This window comes from Anastrepha ludens, chromosome 3 (genome assembly GCF_028408465.1).
Source record: "Anastrepha ludens isolate Willacy chromosome 3, idAnaLude1.1, whole genome shotgun sequence".
Lineage (NCBI taxonomy): Eukaryota > Metazoa > Arthropoda > Insecta > Diptera > Tephritidae > Anastrepha > Anastrepha ludens.
This window is the reverse complement of record NC_071499.1, coordinates 7170659-7193196: the sequence shown is the minus strand read 5'-3', so window position 1 is coordinate 7193196 and position 22538 is coordinate 7170659.

Here is a 22538-nt window from a genome sequence, read left to right as displayed (position 1 = left end):
TTTGGTGGGATTACAAAAGAATTGTCTTCTTTGAACTCTTACCACCTAACCGAACGATCAATTCTGATGTCTACATTGAAAAACTAACGAAATTAAACAATGCAGTTGAAGAAAAACGACCCGAATTAACAAATCAAAAGGTATTGTATTCCATCATGACAATGTAAGGCCACACACAATTTTGGCCACTCGGCAAAAATTACTGGAGCTTGGTTGGGATGTTTTGCTACATCCACCATATAGTCGTGACCTTGCACCATCTGATTACTTTGTGTTTCGATCTTCACAAAACTCCTTGAATGGTAAAAATTTCAATAATGATGATGATGTCAAATCGTACCTGATTCAGTTTTTTGCTAATAAAATCCAGAAGTTTTATGAAAGTGGGACTATGATGCTGCCCATGCTGCCTGAAAGATGGCAAAAAGTCATTGATCAAAATAGGCAATATATTACAGAATGAACTTATTTAGTTCGGTGAAAAAATTGTCTTTGATTTTCTAAAAAAAACATCGGAATTACTTAGAGTCCAACCCAATACTTTTGCAAGTGACGACCATTTGCTGGTTCACCTAAACGCACTCCTTCAGGTGTTACTCTTTTGGTTATATATATACCACGCGTACACCCTTCTCAAGTATTTGGCTGAGCTCCTCCTCCTATTTGTGGTGTTCGTCTTGATGTTGTTCCGCAAATGGAGAGACCTACAGTTGTAAGAGGACTCCGACCGGCAGATATTTTTATGAGGGGCTTTTTCATGGCAGAAATACACTCGGAGGTTTGCCATTGCCTGCCGAGGGGCGACCGCTATTAGAAAAATGTTTTTATTAATTTTGGTGTTTCACTGAGATTTAAACCTACGTTCTCCGAATTCCGACTGGTAGCCACGCACTAACCATTCGGCTACGGCGGCTGCCGTACTTGGCTACTTTTCTTAAAAATTCAAATGTTATGATCAGATTTAAATTCCTCCGAGTCGAATACCCTGGCAGCTGGCACTCCGTTTGTTATTAAATATAATAATTGTAATATTGTACCCCATTATAATAAATAAATAAAAATCATTTTTCGTGTTATATTCCAAGATTTCTATTCAAGAAATACACAAAATTTTTGCTTCACCCTAAAAATCTACGAAAAATGTTTAAAAATATTTGTTGTATTTACCAATTTGCCATGCAGGTGTCTGTGTATGTAGGCAAATAATTTGTAAATTGCTTAGAAAATTGCATTGCTTTGATAAGCATAAACATTTTAGTCATCCGGATATTTCCGATAAATACATACATACAGACATGCATACATAATATATGTATGTAAGCAAAACAAAAATGTATTCGGCGCAATTTTCTCCACATTCTATTCGTCAGAAGACTCCTTTGGGGCAATAAAATTATTATGCACCCCCCTTCAATGCAGCCAGACTAACTGAATATGAATCAGACACACAACCAAATACAAAAAGTTACAATGTGGAGCAACAACAGCAAAACATTCATAAATAGCTCGCCCAGCAATAGAAGCAACAACAGCAGCTGTGGCAACAGGGGCAGTAACGAAGTGTCAAACATCAAAGTATGTCCCTTTTCGCACACTTCCTGTTAGCAGCCAATAGCACACACACACACGCGCACGCACAAATAAACTGAAACTATTTGCTTCGTCAGTTAGTCAGCCAGTGAACTGAATGTTTCGCCATCGCTTCTCATATGCTCGCCAACGGAAACTCACCAAAGGAAATGATTCATTCCGGGTCCGGGTGGTCTGGCTCCGGCTGCGTCTGTGGCTGTGGCAGCAGAGTTCGATGGTTTTTATGTTATTACTTGATTTTTTGTGTATGCACACACATGCGCATATACGTAGATTCGCTTATTTGTGTATGTGTTTACACAATATTTGCATAATAAATGTGAGGTTATGAATAAATTATTGACGCATGAATGCTGGTTATTCTGTACTTTCGAGGACAGCGCGGCACAAATAGGAAAAAATACATTTCAATTCGCCACATGTACATATATTTTTGTGCATATGTATTGCGTACTTGCTTTGTAGATGTTGTGTTTGTTTGCTCCTTGCAATAAGCCGGAATAAATAACAATAACAACAAAGCGGTTGGCTCATAGCGCCCTGGGTTGCATTTAATGTTTTCTTAGTAATGCCAGCAGTTGTTGTTACGTATTATTGTTATTAGTCACTTAAGGCCTTATAAATTTGTGTGCTATTGACTATTTGAATAAAATATAGCACAGAGCTAGCACTTAAGGAGAATATTGAAGATTAGTATCATTTTTCTTTTAAAGCAAATGGAAAGGGAAAAAGGATTCTTTAAGGATACCAAATTTTTTCTGTTATCTCTTCCGACATAGACTATCATGCAAGTCTTCCATCACCACCCTTGCTATTCTCCTGTTCACTCCCAACCAGGGAAGAATGGAAGACAAATCTTACCGAAATCGATGGCCCTCTGATTATATATTCAGATGGTGCAAAACAAGACGGTAAAGTGGGATTTGGAATATTTTCCAATACCCCTCACATCAATCTATCACTTAGATTACCCGACTACTGTAGTGTATTCCAAGCGGAAGTATGCGCTATCTGGTATGCTGCGAAAACTATCTTAGAAAAGAGAATATCACTAGAGGATATCCGCTTTTTCACTGACAGTCAAGCGGCCGTTCGAGCACTCAGCTCCTCTTATACCCACCCAGATGTGGTTCGATCCTGTTTCTTATCTCTTAACGAGATAAGTGTTCAGAATTCTGTCCAAGTTATCTGGATACCGGGTCACAGTGGATTCGAAGGTAACTACAAAGCTGATGAGCTCGCGAGAGCTGGAGCTGCGCAACCAAATGTTAGTAACTTACCCACAATCCACATTCCGCTCTCAACATGTAAAATGATCATTGATCGAGAATTTCACAGCATTGCTGATCGGAGGTGGCGAGTGGAAACTACTTGCGTTACGGCCAGACAAATCTGGCCATCTTACAATCTGAAACAGACAAAAACCCTTATAAGTCTTTCGAAACACGAACTAAGGCATATAATATCTCTTATCACCGGCCACTGCCTTTTGGGCACTCATGCACGTCGGCTCTGGGTTCCTCGGAACGACCTGTGCAGATACTGCGAGGACGAAGATGAGGAAGTATCAAGCAGGCATTTGCTGTGCAGTTGTCCCGGCCTTGCCAGAAGTCGACTCGCTCTTCTAGGCTCTCCAACAATTGGCAATCTTTCAGTACTCTCGGACCTGAAAATCGAATCTCTCATTAAATTCTCGAAACGAATTAATATCTTTGACCAAAATTTATAATAAAAATCTCCGTTAGGTGGGGAAATCATATAATATAATGAGCTCTAGGGCAACACAACGGACCCAACTTGCACTCCGTGGCACTCCGATGCGGGGTCACCCTTAAACCAACCAACCAAGGATATCAAATGCATTTTTATTTCAGTTGTCAAAGAGACTGAAAATATTTAGCCAGTCTGGCAAAAGCCTATAGTTTTTCCAGTTGCTAAAAGTATTAATGCTTTTTGTGCTGGTGACTATCAGGTTTGCGGAAACTTGATGGCCGCACAAATTTCTTCAATTGTGTAAGAAAATCGTCTACTCCCTCCAAAATCATAGTTACTCAACAGCAATGGTTAAAATACTCGACGGTATTAGGATTAGCTTTGACATTGGTGACTTGACATTTATTTACTTACTTGACTTTTCAAAAGCACTTGACTGAGTGGATCACATCTTGTTGTATTCGAAGTTTAAACATTATTTCGGCTTCAAAGAGTCATGACCAGCTACCCTGGGGAGAAAACGCAGAAGGTTATAACCAGTATTGAAATCTCAGTCTACATTTGCGCCCGCTGATGTTCCACAAGGGTTTGTCCTTGGTCCACTTCTATTCAGTCTTTTTGTCAATGATGTTTTTACAGTTTGTCAAAATAATATGCGGATCCTTCTGGTCTATGTGAGATCTATTCAGATCAGCCTATCATACACTGAACCTAACCTATCAGTTATCAGCAACTTCGGCAGCTTATTTATACCTATGTGCATACTTTAGGGACAGAGGAGAGGTATTTTGATAAGAAATTTACATATATCAGCTATTATGAAGAGTTAGGCCTTTTGTTTCTGGTAAGAAGATTTAAATCAAAATGCCAGAAACATTATCACAGGTGCCGCCACACCAATGTTATATGGTGCTTGCTCCCACCAATACTACAACATTCCTCCTCCTCGGCTGATTTCCACCCTGCCTTAGTTGGAGTTGTTAGTCTTCATCAACATGTGTGTCGACTACACTTAATTGTACCCTAATTTCTGGAGACGTCAATAGGTACTTATATGGTACTTAATACATTTTATCAGACTCCAAATGAAGCACTGATGTCCATAGTTTCATTTGAACGAAAGAATACTATTTTCATTCTCCCTACGAAAGCAACCCTTTCAAGAGGTTTAGTCAACAATTTCTATACTGACTGCTCTAAAACAGAAAATGGAACTTACGCTGACTGGGATCTATAGCGAATATGGGAGCCTCAGTTGCTATGCCGACGATAGTGGGAGTAACTAGTGGATTATCTTTGGAAATGGCAGGTACACCAAATCAAAATCTAAAGTGTCTTCGTACTTCTCCACGAATGCCCGGTATATTGTTCAGCCTTAGCAAAGCCCACTGAGGATCCTATGTCTGTGTAATTTAGCAAGGGCTTTCAATTTCCGGAGGTTCGTAATACAATGAAGTCTGAGAATCTCAAATTGTTTGAAGAAGCATGCGCGGGTTTTTGAGTCCTTCACCTGAATAGGTAGTGGCGGATAGTAGCACTATAGGCTTTTGTTGGTGCAGAAATAGTCCCCAAAATAGCTAAGGATTTCTATTGTGAGTTAGGGGAGATTTTGTATGAGAAGTACTTACTCACATCCAAATATGACGAATCCACATTTCCATGAAAGTTTTTGTAAACAGTTTGCTGGGTGGAAAGGTAAAGTGATCTCACGACTAGCTTCCTTGAGAGCTTTGCAATTGAAGCCAGCTACTTTTTTAGGTATTGACCTATAAATGATGGGGATTTTCATATAACCATAGACTCAGTTTAAAGTTAGATGTTTAGACAAAGTAACGCGCCAGTCATTTCCTTCTCATGCTATCCGGCGCTGAAGGCCTTCCGCTTCCTCTGCTACCACCAGCTGGTCCCGCATCGAATACTTTCAGAATCGGAACGTTTGTATCCATTCGGATGGCATTGCCCAGTCAACGAAGCCGCTGAATCTTTATTCGCTGCACTTTGTCTATGTTATCGGAAAGCTCATACAGCTCATCGTTCCATCGCCTGCGATATTCGCCGTTGCCAACGTGCAAAGGTCCAAAAATCTACCGCAGAATCTTTCTCTCAAACACTTCAAGCGTCGCTTCATCGGATGTTGTCATCGGCCAAGCTTCTGCGTCATACGTTAGGACGGGCATGTTGAGAGCCTTGTAGAGTGTTAGTGTTGCTCGTCAAGAGAGGACTTTACTACTCATTTGCCTACTTAGTCCAAAGTAGCACTTGTTGGCAAGAGAGATTCTACGTTAGATATCTAGGCTGACATTGTTAACGGTGTTAAAGCTGGTTCCTAAATAAACGAAGTCTCTTACAATCTCAAAATCATAACTGTCAACAGAAGCATGCGTGTCGGTTGGCAAGTGTGCCGAATATTTCGTTGATAACAGGAGGTACTTCGTTTTATCCTCATTCACCACCAGGCCCATAACAGAGGATTCTTCTGCATACGGTCTAAATACCTCACAACTTGCGAGTTTCGCCCAAATATCCTCATCTGTGGGACAGCTAAACCAGGATATCTGGTTGTGCGCTGAGTAAAAGTCCTCCGCCAATGAAAAATCGAGAAGCAAGCGTTATTCGAAAAAAATGTTCCTATCAATTAGTGTTTCGTGGCCGAAGCTTCCGGCCAGTGCACTTCCGAATGGTAGTCGCCACCAACTGATTCGGCTGCGTTGGCCGTTATAAATTACTCTGGATGTTGTTGTTATTGTTGCAGCATATATATTCCCCATACATATACGGAACGATTGCGCCGAGATATTTTACTTCAGCGCAAAGTCGAATGTTCACGCTTCCAAATACCAGCAGGTTGAAACTTACCAATTCCTTCTTAGTCTTATATTTGGAATACCATAAATTTTTTTCTTAATTCAGATAACTTCAATCCAGCTGGTTTGTATCATTTTTAAAGCGAAGGTTTATTCTAAGGAAGAATTAATATTGAACGCTTCGTGTCTCACTATTTCTTTATCTTTTGAGGGAGTTGAAACCTCTTTGGTACTCTTAAAGTAAGTCCATGTTTTCAGGCCTACCGTCGTAATAGTTAAGTCACCCCCAAGGCTAACAAAGCCGCAGCTCTCGAAATTGGTGGGTATCCTTACCGTACATTGTCCGTTAGGTCTTCATGCAGTAAGACTTGGGATTGCTTCAAGTCCTTTCTGCAGAAGGTCGAGGTGGAATCATCTCAGCACCTTCTTCTCAATTACCGTGCTCTCGTCGGGCAAAGATTTAGACATCTGGGTCTTCACTTTTACGCTACACCTGCCGATATTGCGGGTTTAAATATTGGGTTGGGGAAAAAGTAATGTCGTATTTTGTCAATTGAGTGCGACATTTAAACATATCTTGCGTTGCACTTATTGTATCGGGTCACACTAAACGGCGATTTGAAGACGACAATCTGTACTACAAGTGTCTCTTTGACAGTGCTGTGATCGTACGTCAGTCTTACGTCAAAGCGCATCAAAGATGGAGTCCACCAAGCAAGAAATTCGTCATATTTTACGTTTTTACTACTTTAGAGGTAAAACTGCAACGAAGGCGGAGGCAAAAATTTGTGAAGTTTATGGGCCTGATACTGTAACGTTTCGCACAGCACAGCGTTGGTTCGATTGATTTCGTTCTGGTGTAGTAGATGTCGAAGATGCGCCCCGTACTGGTAGGCCAATCGTCGTAGAGACTGATAAAATCGTTGAAATTATCCAAAGAGACCGGCATGTGAGCATTCGCTCGATTAGTCAGGAACTAGGTGTAGAGCACGAAACCATTTGGAACCATTTGCAGAAGATTGGATTCCAAAAAAAGGTGGATGTTTGGGTGCCACACGTGTTGACGCAAAAAATCTCTTGGACCGAATCAACGCTTGCGATTCTCTGCTAAAACGGAACGAACTTGACCCATTTTTGAAGCGGATGGTGACTGGCGATGAAAAGTGGATCACGTACGACAACGCCAAGCGAAAAAGATCGTGGTCGAGAAGAGGCGAGCCGGCCCAAACCATCGTCAAGCCCGGATTGACCGCCAGGAAGGTTTTGCTGTGTGTTTGGTGGGATTGGAAGGGAATTATCCACTATGAGCTGCTCAACTATGGCCAGACCCTTAGTTCGGTCCTCTACTGTGAGCAGCTTGACCGTTTGAAGCAGGCGATTGATCAGAAGCGGCCAGAATTGGTCAGTAGGAATGGTGTTGTGTTCCACAAGGCCAACGCTCGTCCTCACACATCTTTGATGACCCGCCAGAAGCTACGGGAGCTCGGATGGGATGTCCTATCACACCCACCATATAGTCCGGACCTGGCACCAAGTGACTATCATCTCTTCCGGTCCATGCAAAACGCCCTTGGTGATACCAAGTTGGCCTCAAAAGAGGCTTGTGAAAACTGGTGGTCTGAGTTTTTTGCAAATAAGGAGGGGGGGTTTTATACAGGGGGGATAATAAAGTTGCCTTCTAAATGGCAACAAGTTTGCGAACAAAACGGGGCATATTTGACTTGAATCGGATAATTCTAAGTACGTTAAATAAAGCGTCAAATTTCGATCACAAATACTACATTTCTTTTTCCCCAACCCAATATCACACATCTGGTGAAATTCATCCATAGCTTGAAGCCGTTAATACGAACGTTCTGAGCCACTGTTGGTCATCATTCCCGAATCGAATGCCCCTTCTTCCTTTTTTCCATATTTTTGGTTCCTTTCTTTCTTCTTTCCCCCCTTCCCACTCTATGTTATCTCAACGGAAAAATTTTGAATGTTTGTCTACGTAGGCCCCTCGCACGAACAGCCGTTTATCCTAACCTAGGTCACCCAGGCATCTTAATGTGCATAGATATAGCAAAGTCTTCTTGTTTTCCTAACACTTGCCTTATTCAACAGCAGTAGCAACAACACAAACTCCTTTCAAATATGCGCAACGCCAATTTCACACATTTTGCGCTGCATTTTGCAGCGGCAATAAAAACCGTTTACATTATTATAATTAAAATGCTTACTAAGCAATTACGACACTCGCCACTTCACACTCAAATTCGCATTAATCAAAGTGCGCTGCGGCGTTACCAACGCACACGCACACACACACACGCACACATATTTATATACAAGCCAATAAGCGCCGTAATAGCAAAACTAAACACTCGCACTCTGCTAGCCGACAACACCAACACCAGCGCACACTTAATATGCTTGCAATTTATTAAGTCAACACTGCACATGACATGCAACAAATTCCACGCCGGCAAATGCAACCTTAGCAAAACCACATTAACAAACTGCCACAAGTACATGAAATTGAATTATAAATGAGCTCAAGTGATTTTTCCATTACGAAATGTGCACTCCAAAACGCCCTACAGTGCTGGGAAAAAAATGCGGAAAGTGTGTGGGACGGCACGGCAGTCACTGCATGCCGGGGGTTGCCACAAATGGCAGCGGAAAGTGTAAATTGCTGTAAATTGAGCAAATGTGCTAAATGCGCTCGGCTGTGTATTTTTTGCAATTGTAATTGTTGTTGTTGTTATTCTTGCTAAGCATGCGTGTGCAAGTGAAGGCTTAAGATGCGCGCAAAGAACGAGTGAACATTCATTCTCCAATTGTTTGTTTGCTTATTTGTGTGTTTGTTTTTGTTATTTTTTTGCTGTTATGTTTTTTTTTTCCTTTTTTCTTCAGTTGCCACATAACACTTGCAACCACAAAACCCTAATTGCGCATTTTGCTGTAACCAACAGAAGTGAGCTCCAGCTGCGGATTTGCCTTATATTTAGCTGCTGCTTTTGTGGCAGCGGTGGCGGCTTCGGTGACTGTTGTTGACTGCTTTACCGGGGTGCCGACGCTGTTAAGTGGCAAATATGTCAGCGTCAGGAGGCATAATTCAACATGAAGCAAGTGGTAAGTGAAGTGGCAGCAATGAGGGGAAGCAGTGCCTCCAGCAGCCGTAGCAGCAGTTTAGTGGCTAAGGTGGCGAGTGCGTACATAGTACGCCTACTTGTGCTGCCACACACTTACAAACTGCCGCCTCGTTTCAGCCTTGTCTCAGCCCATGGCAAGGCACGGGCCATCATTGCTGCAGTTGATGTGCATACATAGTTGGCTGCTGTCGGTGCTGCATGTTGCCGCCGCTGATTCCATTGCTAGATGTTGCATGCCATCAACCGTACGCATTTGTGCATTTATGTCTGCGTTTGCGTTTTCATTCAAAACCGTGTCAAGATGACAAATTTATGTGTGGCATTGTTGGCAGATTTGACTTGACAGCTGTTGGATATATTGTTGCATTAATTGCAGGAGTCCATTTGGAGCAGCTCGTAGTAGGGGAGTTAGGTGGGTGGCAAGAGCACTAAAATGTATAGTAAATTATTGAGGAAGCTTCACTTGACTACAACGTATGCGCCTTTGGCAGTAATTAATTTTAACCTAAAGGCATTTGCTTCGCGCTTCAAATGCTACTTGTACGGCCCAATACACGAAATGTTGCTCATACGCCCCGACGCCATGCAATGCCAATCCTGATCCAACCAAGATCTGCTGAAATTGTTTTCTTACGCCAAAACTGCAAATCTGATTTAAATACAAAATTAATTAAATCTGCTATAGGCTTCGCCCAGAAACGATTGAGATAAAAAAAAAATATTTATACATACATGAAAAAAAATAATTTTTCACACTGGCCACTTGCTTTAATTTCTTTTCAACCGATGAAAAATATTGAGAAAAAATAAATTGAGAATATATATTAGTATGGAGAATAAAAATATTGAGTATAAATGTGAAAAATATTGAAATATTTGAAGAAAAAGTTATAACTTCAAAATATTTGGCAAGGAAAAGAATTATCAAAGCGTAGAATTAACTGTGTCGTCATGTTACCAAATATGAAGGGTTTGTACTGCATTCTTAAAATCTGTTGTGCGCCCTACTCTTAGCAAAACTTCATCTTGACCTTCAACCCCTTAGGTGGCTCACGGGAATAGCTGAATAATGATAGCGAGCATAAATGTTTTATCGCCAAGTTTGATAATAAGCAGTACTTCTCCCGACTTATTGAATGGCGTCGCAGTTTTTTCAGTACCAAAAAAATTCTTTTTAAAAGTGTTCCTCTCGAGCGGACAACTCTCTCACAACAGGGCGCGGATACGTGTATTCCACGCCAAAGGGTATTTTAATTCCTATAACCGGGCAGCCTACAACATGGTTTTTCTGTTTATTCTTCACCGTATTAATGCAGCTATTGCTTATTCAATAACACATGCCTGTATAGAGGCGAACCCCCTAAATACGAGGAACTCGAATTTTTTCGGTGCTCTTTCGCGATCTTTATCTCTCACGTCGAAATCGCCACTTTGGAAGCGACGAAACAACTCTTTACAAGTTGTGAATCAATATACGACACATTTCAGCTGCACTTTTCTTTAAAAGGAAACAGTGAACGATGACTTCCTGCAAATGCTGTTTTTTCGGGACGTCACTGACGTCAAATAAAAAACGTACGCTTCAAATGATCAACTACTGCGATCGAGACCTCACATATACACCTTCAGTATATTATTAGACCGAATACAAAAATAATATCACCAGCAACACCTCTTTTATGAGGGCAGAAACCTCTTCCCATACCCAATATTTAAATACCAGGCGATGTGTTAGTGTAATTGGCAATGCATCATTTGTTTATTGCTTCCTCAGGCGTTCCCTGAGCGTCTCTTATTTTGAACCTAATAGACCAGCGAAATATAGTAGTAAATCCAACTTTTATTTTATATTTAAAATTACTGTACTTTCAATGTAATATTCACATGTACGTAGATATCGATATGTAAGTCCTAGACATACATACATGTACATATGCATTTTGTCTCTCACCCCACTAACAATTCGCTATGAAAAGTTGCTTGGAAGAAAATAGTTTCACGAGTGCTGCGCTGGAGTTCTGCGCGCTAACAACCAAAACGTGACATTATTTAAGTTGCGGCAGCGGTTTATGCCGGTATTATTACTGGCGAAATTACTTCAAGTTTCAGCCAACAATAAATAGGGAATAAGTATGAGTTTATATTAGGAAAACTTTATAATTGTTGCCGATTTTCTCCATTACTGTGACACCAAAAATATACTGCACTGCAAATATAATATATACATAGGTATATGTATCTGTATGTATATTCAAAATTAATTTAATTTTTTTCCTATGTGCAACTAGTCTGAGCTTTCACATATGACCTTCCGGTCCTTAAAAATGCCTTCGCAGACGATGCGCGAATTTTAGTTCAAGTTGGACTTTGTTATCTGAATGAAATATTTTTATTTTCAGCCGAAAAAAGAAAATTAAGGAAAAATGGCAACAAAACCTGCAACCGATATTGCAAACTTTACTCAATAAAATAACTCAACATTTACGCGAAGAAATTCGGATACTATAAAACTTCCAAACAGATTATTAAGAGACTACTTCGAAAAAAACCACTGATTGTTCTCTACAATCAGCTGTAGATCTACAACATTGCTATAAAGACCAACTATACCTCAAACCCTCTAATTAAAAAACCAAATGGATTATGAGCGGTTCTCCTTGGCTTCGTTGTCGAAGGTAAGCTTGAAATAAGTCTCCTTAAATTCAAAAAACACCTGACCTGGCACAAATCTTAAAGAAGCTTCCTTATAAACTTTCCTTGGGCTAACAAGATTTATAAATGGCCTCCAACTTCCTCTCAGATTCCGCCTGGGCCGTTGCCTTTATCGTCGGTTCCGATGCTTTACCGCCCCTAAAGACTTCGATCCTCGGGGCCGACACCCGCGTCAGGACTTTGTGAGAAGACGATTTCGCCCTCCTGCGTTAAGAGAGGTGGTTTTGAGGTTCGGCTTCGAATGCCCGTTATCACCTGAAAGTCTTTCTGTTGCGTGTCTTTTTTCTATTTAGTTGTTGTTGCTGCTAATTTTGGTTCCCACACGAAGCCGCTATCCAAGACCGGTTAAGTGTAGTCGTCCGTTAGAAGTCCCATGATTGTCTATACCAAGGCAGAGAGGCCATGCGAGGGTTGACGCTTGCCCTTATGAGGCTTGCGTTCAGAGACAGATCGGACAAAGCGGGAGTCATCTCGACCGCACCCACACCGCCAAGCCAATGACGACCGGTTTTTAACGTACTTCAAGGCCTGCCAGGATTTTAACGGGACAAAAGCAGCCACGGCATAAGCCCACCAGCCATTTCTAATGAGTTTCACGTCAACATACTCAGGTGGCAGAATACCGCAACCAGCAAATCAGGGATCTTACATCCAATCATAAAGTAAAAGAGTCAATCCAAGAGCGAAAGCACGAGTCGTCACTGTTCAGGTTTCCAGAAGAGTAGGCCATTGAGGCCGTAGCTCCCAATGGCATCACAAAGGAAGAATTTTTGATTTTCATCCAAGTATGGCCTCTCTATGGACAGCCATATCAGCCTAACCTAACCGCTTTGTACTGCTAACGAAGTTTGTATCTTAACATCAATGCCTGCTATATCAGCAGGACTAACAAAGAGATGAGAGGCAAAATACTTAAATCTTATCCCTGCGAAAACAGTAGAAGGGGATCACTTCCCCCCATCCTCCATACAACTGACTCAAAAAGGACTCGACGCAATGCCGAGTCTCAAAGCAAGTATACCTCGCGACCAAACATATATAGAAAAAATTCAACGATTTCAAAACAAGTTTAAAGCGCAGTAAACGCACCCTGCTTTGTGAGGAACATTGACTTACATCGTGACCTCAAGATAACGTGGGTATCTGAAGTTGGCAAACAATAAACAGATGCAGTTGATATCAAAGAAAAAGTACCAATTCTAAGGCTTGGCGATTTGTCAACCCAGAGATACTGGAGACTTAAACGAAAACCCCGCATGATCTTGTTCCAGAAATGTGAACGGGTGACCAACAGATATAAGTTTCTGCCAGCTGACTTCCAGTATATTTGAGTATTTCCTGTAAACACCGTCGCATTATTCAACTAACTGAAACTAACCCACGCAGCTCAGAAGCATTGAAAGCCGAAACCCCACTAAAAAGCCTTCTCAGCTCCGTTTCGCTCCCGCGGGACAACCGTTAAATATTACTTCCTGGGAGAGAGTGTGGCCCATTTCCCCTTCATGAAGACCTGCGCTGTTGTTAAGCGCGACGCAGTTTGGTGATTACTATTTTGTGGCATAATACAGACAGCGAAGAAGAGTTCTTCTTAACCAAGCATAAGATCCGCTAGGTTACTAACTATTATTGGCTTCCCAACCTCAGTCCTCAATTCTTCCCTTTCGAACTCAAAATGAAGGCAAACAAAGTAAACATACTCTGCGTCTTCAACTAAGTTTTCACAAAAAATGCAGTACGAGTCGCCCTCATGCTTAAATCTATACAGATTAGGTTTAAAGCATCCATGTCAGGGTCAGGTAGAACAATCTGTTTGTCCATGTTTTCGATTTAACCATTTGGAGATATTTGGAATCAAGCTATACGTCTATCGTCCATTCATAGAGTTATTCCACTCCTCCTGCCTCGTACGTCGCTCCCGTTTAGTTTTTCGGTTAGTCAGCTGTCTGGTAGCTAAACTGGTTGCATACCTGCGGTGACTAATACAGCATCCTGAAATACAAGCTACGATGAAATTCTTCGAATAGAAATGCATGAGGATGTGCATCTAGTTGGATACACAGACGACGTCGCAGCTGAAATAACTGCTCGAAACGCTAACAAAGCTAAAAGGAGGTTAATGCAAGTGATGATCCGAGTATAAAACTGGTCACAGAGAAAACAGAGCCTATCCTTCTAACCAGCAGATGTATCCCACTAGAAGTAGATTTTCAAGTTATCGGTGTCATTTTATCGACAAATCATTTTATCAAATAATCAGGAGTGCAATTAGACGCAAGATCAACTTTCTGGGCGCACATAAGTGTTGCTGTCACAAGAGCTGCCAAAGTAGGCGGCATGTTAAGTAAGCTCATGACAAACATTAGTCGTCCAGCTCAGAGCAAGTGAAACCTTAAACTTTTAATGGACACAACTAACTCGATTCTTCTATACAGATGTGAAATATGGGCAGATCTGCTAAGGGTGAAATGCCGGCGCAAAACTTTGCTGCGCTCTCAGAGTGGCTTCTTCATACAGAACTGTAGCGGTTTTAGTTATCAGCGGAACTATCCATATAGATCTTCTAGCACAAGAGCGCAAAAGAAGATGGCATGCAAAAATCTCAGGGATTCCAGGAACATGCCTCTTCGACAATACCCGATAAAAAAGTGGGTGAAAAGAAAGCACGGTGAGGTTAACTTTTACCTCACAAAGCTTTTGTCCGGACATGAGTCCTTTCGCAAGAATGTGTGGCGAATGGGAAAGGAGAACCTACCAAATTGTATTTAAGGAGATGATACTGAGTATGATGATGCGGAGCACACCATCTTCAAATGCGAGAAGTGGAATACAGAGAGAACAGCTCCGCAATGAGCCAATATTTACACCTGAAGAAATAATTGAAAAATGATGATAGGCAAAGAAAAATGGAATATCATCGCAAACATCGTGGAGGATCTTATCCAAAAATGGAGGCGTGAAATGGGAACTTATGGTGAAGAGCATTGAGCATAGGTTTCTCAAAACGGGCGAACCTGGACGCAGGGTGAGTAAGAAACTGTCCAGACCCATTCGCTTTGCCTCTTTATCCAGTTTGGAATAGGCAGAACTAACAGCGCGGTTGTTAAGGCCAATGATGTCAATATCATCGACATACGCTGCCTTACCGCCGTATGTTAAGAGCTGCTTAAAGCTTAACCTTCCGTCAATCATGACTCCAACATATTTGATGTACAGCTTAGAGTGCAGTGCGTGGTCACCTACTGCAACATTTGCCGTCTCAACTATTTTCCAGCTACTGATAAGAACTGCTTCCGTTGTATGGTTTCCAAGGCACAAACCACTATTGCCAGCCAATCTTTTGTAATTTCGACCGCTTGATTGCAGATTAGTTCAGTTTGGTTAAAGAGTTTGGAAACGACCACGATTGCAATCAGCTCAGAAGTGCAGCATCATCTGTGTGGCTAGCAAACAGCCATGTGCTGATGGAGCCTTAAACTATTGATTAATCAAATTATTATTTAAGCCTAAAAAAAATGATTTAATTAAATATATTTCCGTAAAAACGCAATTTTGTTTCCAAATGGTAATTTATTAAATTTTTTTAGTTCGATAAATATTTCGTTACATATTTGAATTACGTTCTCACACAAAAAGCGCAAAAGTGAATATCTCGCATCTGCGTGCATACAAATAAATATAAATTTCCATAAAGTGCATTGAATCACTGGCGTTCAATGTAAACCAGCATTTCCCTTTCCGTTTGCAATTATTGAAAAGGCAAAAATACCAACACACAGACAAGCATGCAAGCACATGCACACACACACTGGTACACAAAAGTTTGCTATTCATTATTAATAATTCACTTTTGATGCACATAAATACATCAGCAACTTAACCGCATCGCATGTCGGTGACAGCAACAAGTTTGGCTTAACTTCTCTCCGTATGACGAGGCACCGCTGCTTCAGTTTACTTCTGCCTGACGACCTGTCAGCCAATTACAAGCTGAGTTGGCGCCGCAACAACACCAACAACAACAGCATTTTTTCATTCTGTATGCAACAAAATATAATATTTTTGTTGTCTTTGCTGTTGACTACGAAAATGAAGTTGACATTGAGGTTGCAACATGTTGAAGTCACTCGTCTTATTGTTGTGGTTATTGTTATTGCCATTGTTTTGCTGTTTTTACCGCTTGAAAAAATGATGTTGATGTGTACATTAATGATGACAGTTATTCTGCTGCTGATTTTGACATTTTGTAGTCTGATTTTTACTGGCTCTTTGTTCTTGGTATTTTCTTGTGTTGTCACTGCCACTGATTTTTATTCAACCATTTTAGGTAAGACTTTTGATGCCACACATTTTTACATGTGCTTAACAGCGACATAGTGCTGGGTTGATATTTACGGTGACGATTTTTATTGCATTATTTATTTATTTACCCTCTTTTTGAGTTGCTTTTGATTTGCAGTGTTCATAGAAATATTGCTGAATAATTTTTTTCGTCAACTACGAAAAATGCAGATAATTTCCCAGCCTTCGGTTATCTGCTTAGTTGCTGTTTAAATTCTGTCATTCGGCTTGTCATGGCGGCTTCAAGTGTAAATATAGCTAAAAGATTGAAAGTAAACTTTTTTTCAATTATTATTTCATTATTATTTGCAAAACATATTTATAATGAACTTTTTTTATACAATGAAATAATAAAATAGACAACCTAATAGAAAGAATAAATTAATTTCTCGAACCAAATGTGAATGATATTCGCTGATGAGCGCATCTCTGGATGATGGCTAGACCGCTTTGGCAAACTTATTTTTTCTCAATAATATTTTACAATAATAATAGGTCTAATATACAAATGTATGAGAAGATGCGGTCTTCAACCTAAGTATACTTTATCGTTGTAAAAGGCGGTTATATAACCCATTTTATCATACGGTTCGGCAGTTTGGCGGAAAGCTCTCGGAAGGGATTACAATATCAAATTATTAGGTGCGCAACTAAGTTCTCGCTGTTTGTCAATAGATGCCGCCAGCAGTGTGTGCTAGTCGATTCTAACATAACCTAAACGTCATAAACCAAGCTTAGACATATGGTAAACAAACTGCTGCATTAGTGATTTTATTTCGGTATCAAATACTTTTGGTTTTGTGAAAATGATTTTGTGACGAATAATCGTCATTTGCGGGAAATGTTGATGTTCCTCTTTCATTTGAAAAAAAAAACGGCGGCTGAAGCGCATCGAGAGCAACAAAAAGTTTATGGAGATGCTGCTTTAAGTGAAACAACATGCCAAAATTGGTTCCGTCGCTTCAAAGACGATGATTTTAATGTTGACGACCGTCCGCGTGAAGGAAGGCCACAAACCTACGAAGACGCTGAATTGGAGGCATTGCTCAATGAGGAACCGTGTCAAATGCAAGAAGAGGTTGCTTCAGTATTAGGAGTTACTCGCCAATCCATTTCCAAGCGATTGCATGCTTTGGGAACGATTCAGAAACATGGGACTTTAGTTCCTTATGAGTTAAAACTAAGGGATGTTGAACGTCGTTTTTTCGCCAGTGAACAACTGCTCCAGCGGCAAAACAGGAAGGGTTTTCTTCATCGCATCGTGACGGGTGGTGAAAAATGTAAAAATGGATTTATTACAGCAATCCAAAGGAAAGAATATTCACGCCCGCCCGAATATTCACGCTTTGCAGGTTATGCTATGTATTTGGTGGGACCAAGTTGGTGTTATTTATTATCAAATGTTAAAACCAAGCGAAACCATCACTGGCGATCGGTATCGACTTCAATTGATGCGATTGAGCCGAGCACTGCGCGAGAAGTGGCCGCAATACGCGGAGAGGCATGAGAAAGTGATTCTACAGCATGACAACGCTCGGCCTCACGTTGCCAAACCCATCAAAACCTATCTGGAAACACTGAAATGGGAAGTCCTACCCCACCCGCCATGTTCTCCAGATATTGTGCCTTCCGATTATCACCTGTTTCGATCGATGGCACAAAGTCTAGCCGACCAGCAGTTCCATTCCTATAAAGACATCAAAAATGGCTTGATCCTCGAATAGCCTCAAAAGATGAACAGTTTTACCGCCACGGTATACGAGATCTACCAGAAAGATGGGAAAAAGTAGTAGCCAGCGATGGGAAATACTCTCAATTTTTCACTTGTAACCATTTTTTCAGAATAAAGTTGTATTTTCATAAAAAAAAACAGCGAGAACTTAGTTGCGCACCTAATACTTAGCAGAATATAAAGATCAGCCTGCGCAGTTGCGGTCCGTGCAAATAGATCAAGTATTAAGAAGACGGCATGACGGCAGAAGACCATGAGTGCATTTAGGTTCAATGAAGCGGGTCGCTGGGAGGAAAAAACTTAAGGTTATGCCAGTCTACTATTGCGACAAATTCAGTTCACCTTGGAGAGGGCTGATTATATCGCCCCCACGCTGACTTTTAATAAGAATTTTCACACTTTCTTTCCATCTCGGGAGGAATGGAATAAGGGACTCTCACCAAACCACTTCGATACTACAGTCTATACAAGCGGCAGTAAAATGGATTGTGGAGACTTCTCTCTGTGCAATATCACATTCTTTCGAATAGCCAACCTGCACTGGATTCGGCTACAGCAACCTATAAACTGGTGGAACAAAGAAAAAATAGGCTTACCTCCTTGAGCGTAAACCATTGCGTTACCTTAATCTAGGTCCGAGGACATCGTAACCTTGAAGGAAACGAAAAAGCGGACGAACTTGCAAGACGGGGATCTGCCATGAATAGCACTCTTGCAGAATCGTTGCAATCAAAAATTTAATCTCCTCAAAATATCCATGAATCGCGGGTTGTAGACAGATGGAGGGATCACACAGCCTGCAAAGTCAGCAAAGTGTTATGGCCTACAAGCACAAACAAACGTCAACATTGATAAATAGGTATGAAATGAAGGGCTGCCTGCAGACCCGCGGCAGACTCACGAACTGGCTTCTGTTCCATAAGAGCGCAGGCAGCCAAAATGGGCATCCTTTGCATTACACAATACTTCCATAGTTGTAATCAACCGGAGAAAAAGGAAGCTATCTTCCACTTCCTCTGTGAATAGCTGCCCTATGAGACTTAGACACTCAATATTTTGCAACAACTCAATTCAAAAACAAAGCGCGTGTAGCGTAGTACACATAACAGAAGTGAAACTTTTAAGGCAGACAAAGGAAGAGGGAGACACCCGAGAGAGAATGCCAAAAAGTAGGCACCAAAAATATATTTCCTACAAGTATGCACCAACAAACAAGCGCCAAAAAGTAGGCAGTGTTATATCTCGCTAGAAATTAGCAACCACAAGGAAAAACTCAAGAAAAATAGCCTAAAATGTATTTAATATATATAATATATTATATATTCATATGGTATAGCTCTCTCTCTCCTTTTCCTCTACGTTACATCTTTTTTCTCTCTCGCCGAACGAAAATGTCCAAAACGTTGCATGGCCTTGAAATTTTACTCTCACTTCTCGCTACTCCATCGACGCCTAAGAAGTTTCACTTTAAAAATATTACTTCAATATTGCTTCAATATTTTTTGAGAAGCTCTCCTACCGTGGAATAAATAAATGGATTTTAAATATAATTTTTCATTTAAAGGGAAAATTATTTCAATAGCATTAAAGCAAAAGACAAATTAACAGGTTCTCTATCCTCATATAATAATGTTTTATGATAATAAAATCAATAAATAATATGCTTATGATCGGTCTAAATATATCAAACGGATCAAAATCAAGTAAGAGCCAGTGGGATTTCTGCGTGGTGAATCTCCTCGGTTCAGTTTTATTGGAGAAATGAAACAGGATTGTATTTTCTCAGTTCACTACAGCATAGCAAAGCACAGTTCAGGAAGAAATCTGTTAGAAATCATATACATATGTATCTGTTGGACCGAAAATTAAAAAAAATTAATCTGAATTTACTAGCGTTTTAGTTCAGTTTTGTAGTAGAAATGGGAACAGACTATAAATATATGGCGGAAGAAATTGAAAGAGTGCTAAAAGTTAACGATAGTGAGTGGGATTTTGGTGAAAGCGATGAATATTCACCACATGAGACTGACGCATATGACCCGGATATCTCACAGAGTGAAGCAAATGAGATCACTTTGACAGAAAATAAAGTGTTGATTTCCGAGGGTGATTTGATGGTAGATTTAAGAACAACAGAAGACGCAAAATCAGCGGTCGATATAGAAGCTATTGTGGTACCTGAATTGCAACCGCTGTGGCTGGAATATTTTGCGAATTGGACAGTAAATATTGACAGGAAAATCACGTGTCCAAGATATTCGGAGGCTGTGGGTGATATTAGCGTCATAAAAATGAAGGTAGTGACTCATAAAAAAACAGAAAAAGCACACCACGTTCATTAGGGGAAATATGTCTAAAATTCCCAATATATGATGCATGAGCCTATCAAATATGGTACAAAATATGATTCATTATTGTAATCATCAGACAGGCAATCTATTAAAACAAAAAATAGTTAAATTTATTTACATTTAAAAACAACATCAAAGTATATATTTATAACCATTTTTTTGAAAATTTGATCTTTGAAACTTGAACTAATAAAAAAAATTAAATTTATAAGAAAATTAATAACTTAGGCCCCTATTATGAGTTGTATTCGATCTTCGATATTCGCTGGTTGTCGAAGATCGAAAATCGAATGTCAATTTGGTATTATGAGCGGTGCAACCCTATCGAAATTTTCGTTGTTTACCGAATTTAGAGTCGAATGCAATTTTGCTTTCGATCGTGTAGCGTATAGTGGGAAAACTTGTTAAAGTGTAAGTTGTTTGCGATTATTTATGGTTTTATAGTAACCAAATAATAAATATATACTAATTTTGTTAATATTATGCAGGGCGAAAGTCGTGAGTACCAAACAACAATTAGAAAGGCGAATCCACAATTCGCAAAAGGGATTTGCACCAAACTTCAAGCAGCAAAAAAATGGGAGGAATTTACAACGGAGCTGAATTGCTTGGGGCCACCAGTGAGAACGGCAGCAAAATGGATTAAGCTTAATAATGGTTTTTTTTTTGTGATGTTTATAGAAATACATTTTCATATTTTTTTCGAATGACGAATAATTGAATAAAGAAAATTTATAACAAAAATAAAACAGAAAGTGTGGTGTAAAGGTTTATATTTGATACTTTTTAGATTTTTCTATAATATTCTCAAAATTTCATTTCTTATGTTTTCTAATTCTCCGTTATTTGACTCCACTTCAATATCTTCAGCATCATCGTACACATTGGGTTGAGCAAGTCCTAGCATACCTTCATTACCAATACTCAATTGGTACGATCCCTGAGCACAAACTCGCAGAACTGTGGCTAGCTTTAAAATATTTGGAATCAATTTGGCTTGGGTGCACTGCTGCAACTGGTTTTCTGTACTGGACAGTAGGTTCACAAACGGCTCTTTAGATAATCTAAAGTTCTTTAAAAATCTGTAAGGAAATTTCTGTAATATTAAGTACGTCAACACATTTTGAAAATTCTAAATTTACTCAGTGGAAGCCATTTGTAGGTGGTTGGATGCGCCCCTCAACTGTTTTCTACTTCTAGCTAGTTCCACTAATCTTTCATCGTCCGATGAATCGTCGAACCACAACTCCGTTGTACTCATTTTCACAAAAAATACTTTTTCTACCTTTTAAAAATAATGTTAGCAAAGAATTTCAACACAATCGGGTTTTCTTTTATTTTGATTTGCTGTATCAGCTGAGAAAAAATTATCTATTGTAAATGCGTCGAGCGATCGAAATTCACAATAGTCCTATTCTTCAACGAATGAGCACCATAATACCAAATGAAAATTCGTTCGATCAGCACTTTCGACTACAGTCGAAGATCGAATGTTGCTCATAATAGGAGCCTTAGTATGCCGCTTTACTGTATAAAATCTGTAGTTCCATGTGCATATAAAAATTAGCTGATTTCTACCATAAAAAGATTGCCAGACCATAGTAAAATCAGATGCGAGTGGTAACCATATTTATACTGACGGCTCATAGATGGGTATGCTCGGAGTATACTCGGAACCCTTAAATTGCTTATTTAGAGTCCCAAAGTGTTGTAACGCCACCCAAGCTGAGATCTACGCTATAGACAAAGCAGCAAAAACGATAAGACTGATGGACTTACGTGCGGCAAATCTTACTGTTTTTAGTGGTAGTCAAGCAGCGATCGAAGCACTAGCCTCAATGTGCGTCCATTTACGATATGTTAAAGAATGCGGGAGGTCGCTCTCGCTTATCGAACAACATAACACCACACTTTCTTTCGGTCCCCGGTCACTCTGGAGGGGATGGAAATGAAAGTGCAGATGAGTGTGCAAGGAAAGACTCTAAGCTGGACACTCAGTGTGTGGTAGGGGACATAAGCAATACTCTAAACGAGCTATACACTGCGACTGATCTGACCTGAATCGCCGAAACCAATTGAAGATGGTCTCTGCCTACTGACTGCAGGTTCTCCAAAACGCTCTAGGCAAAACTGAATATTAAAAGGACAAAATGTCTGCTTG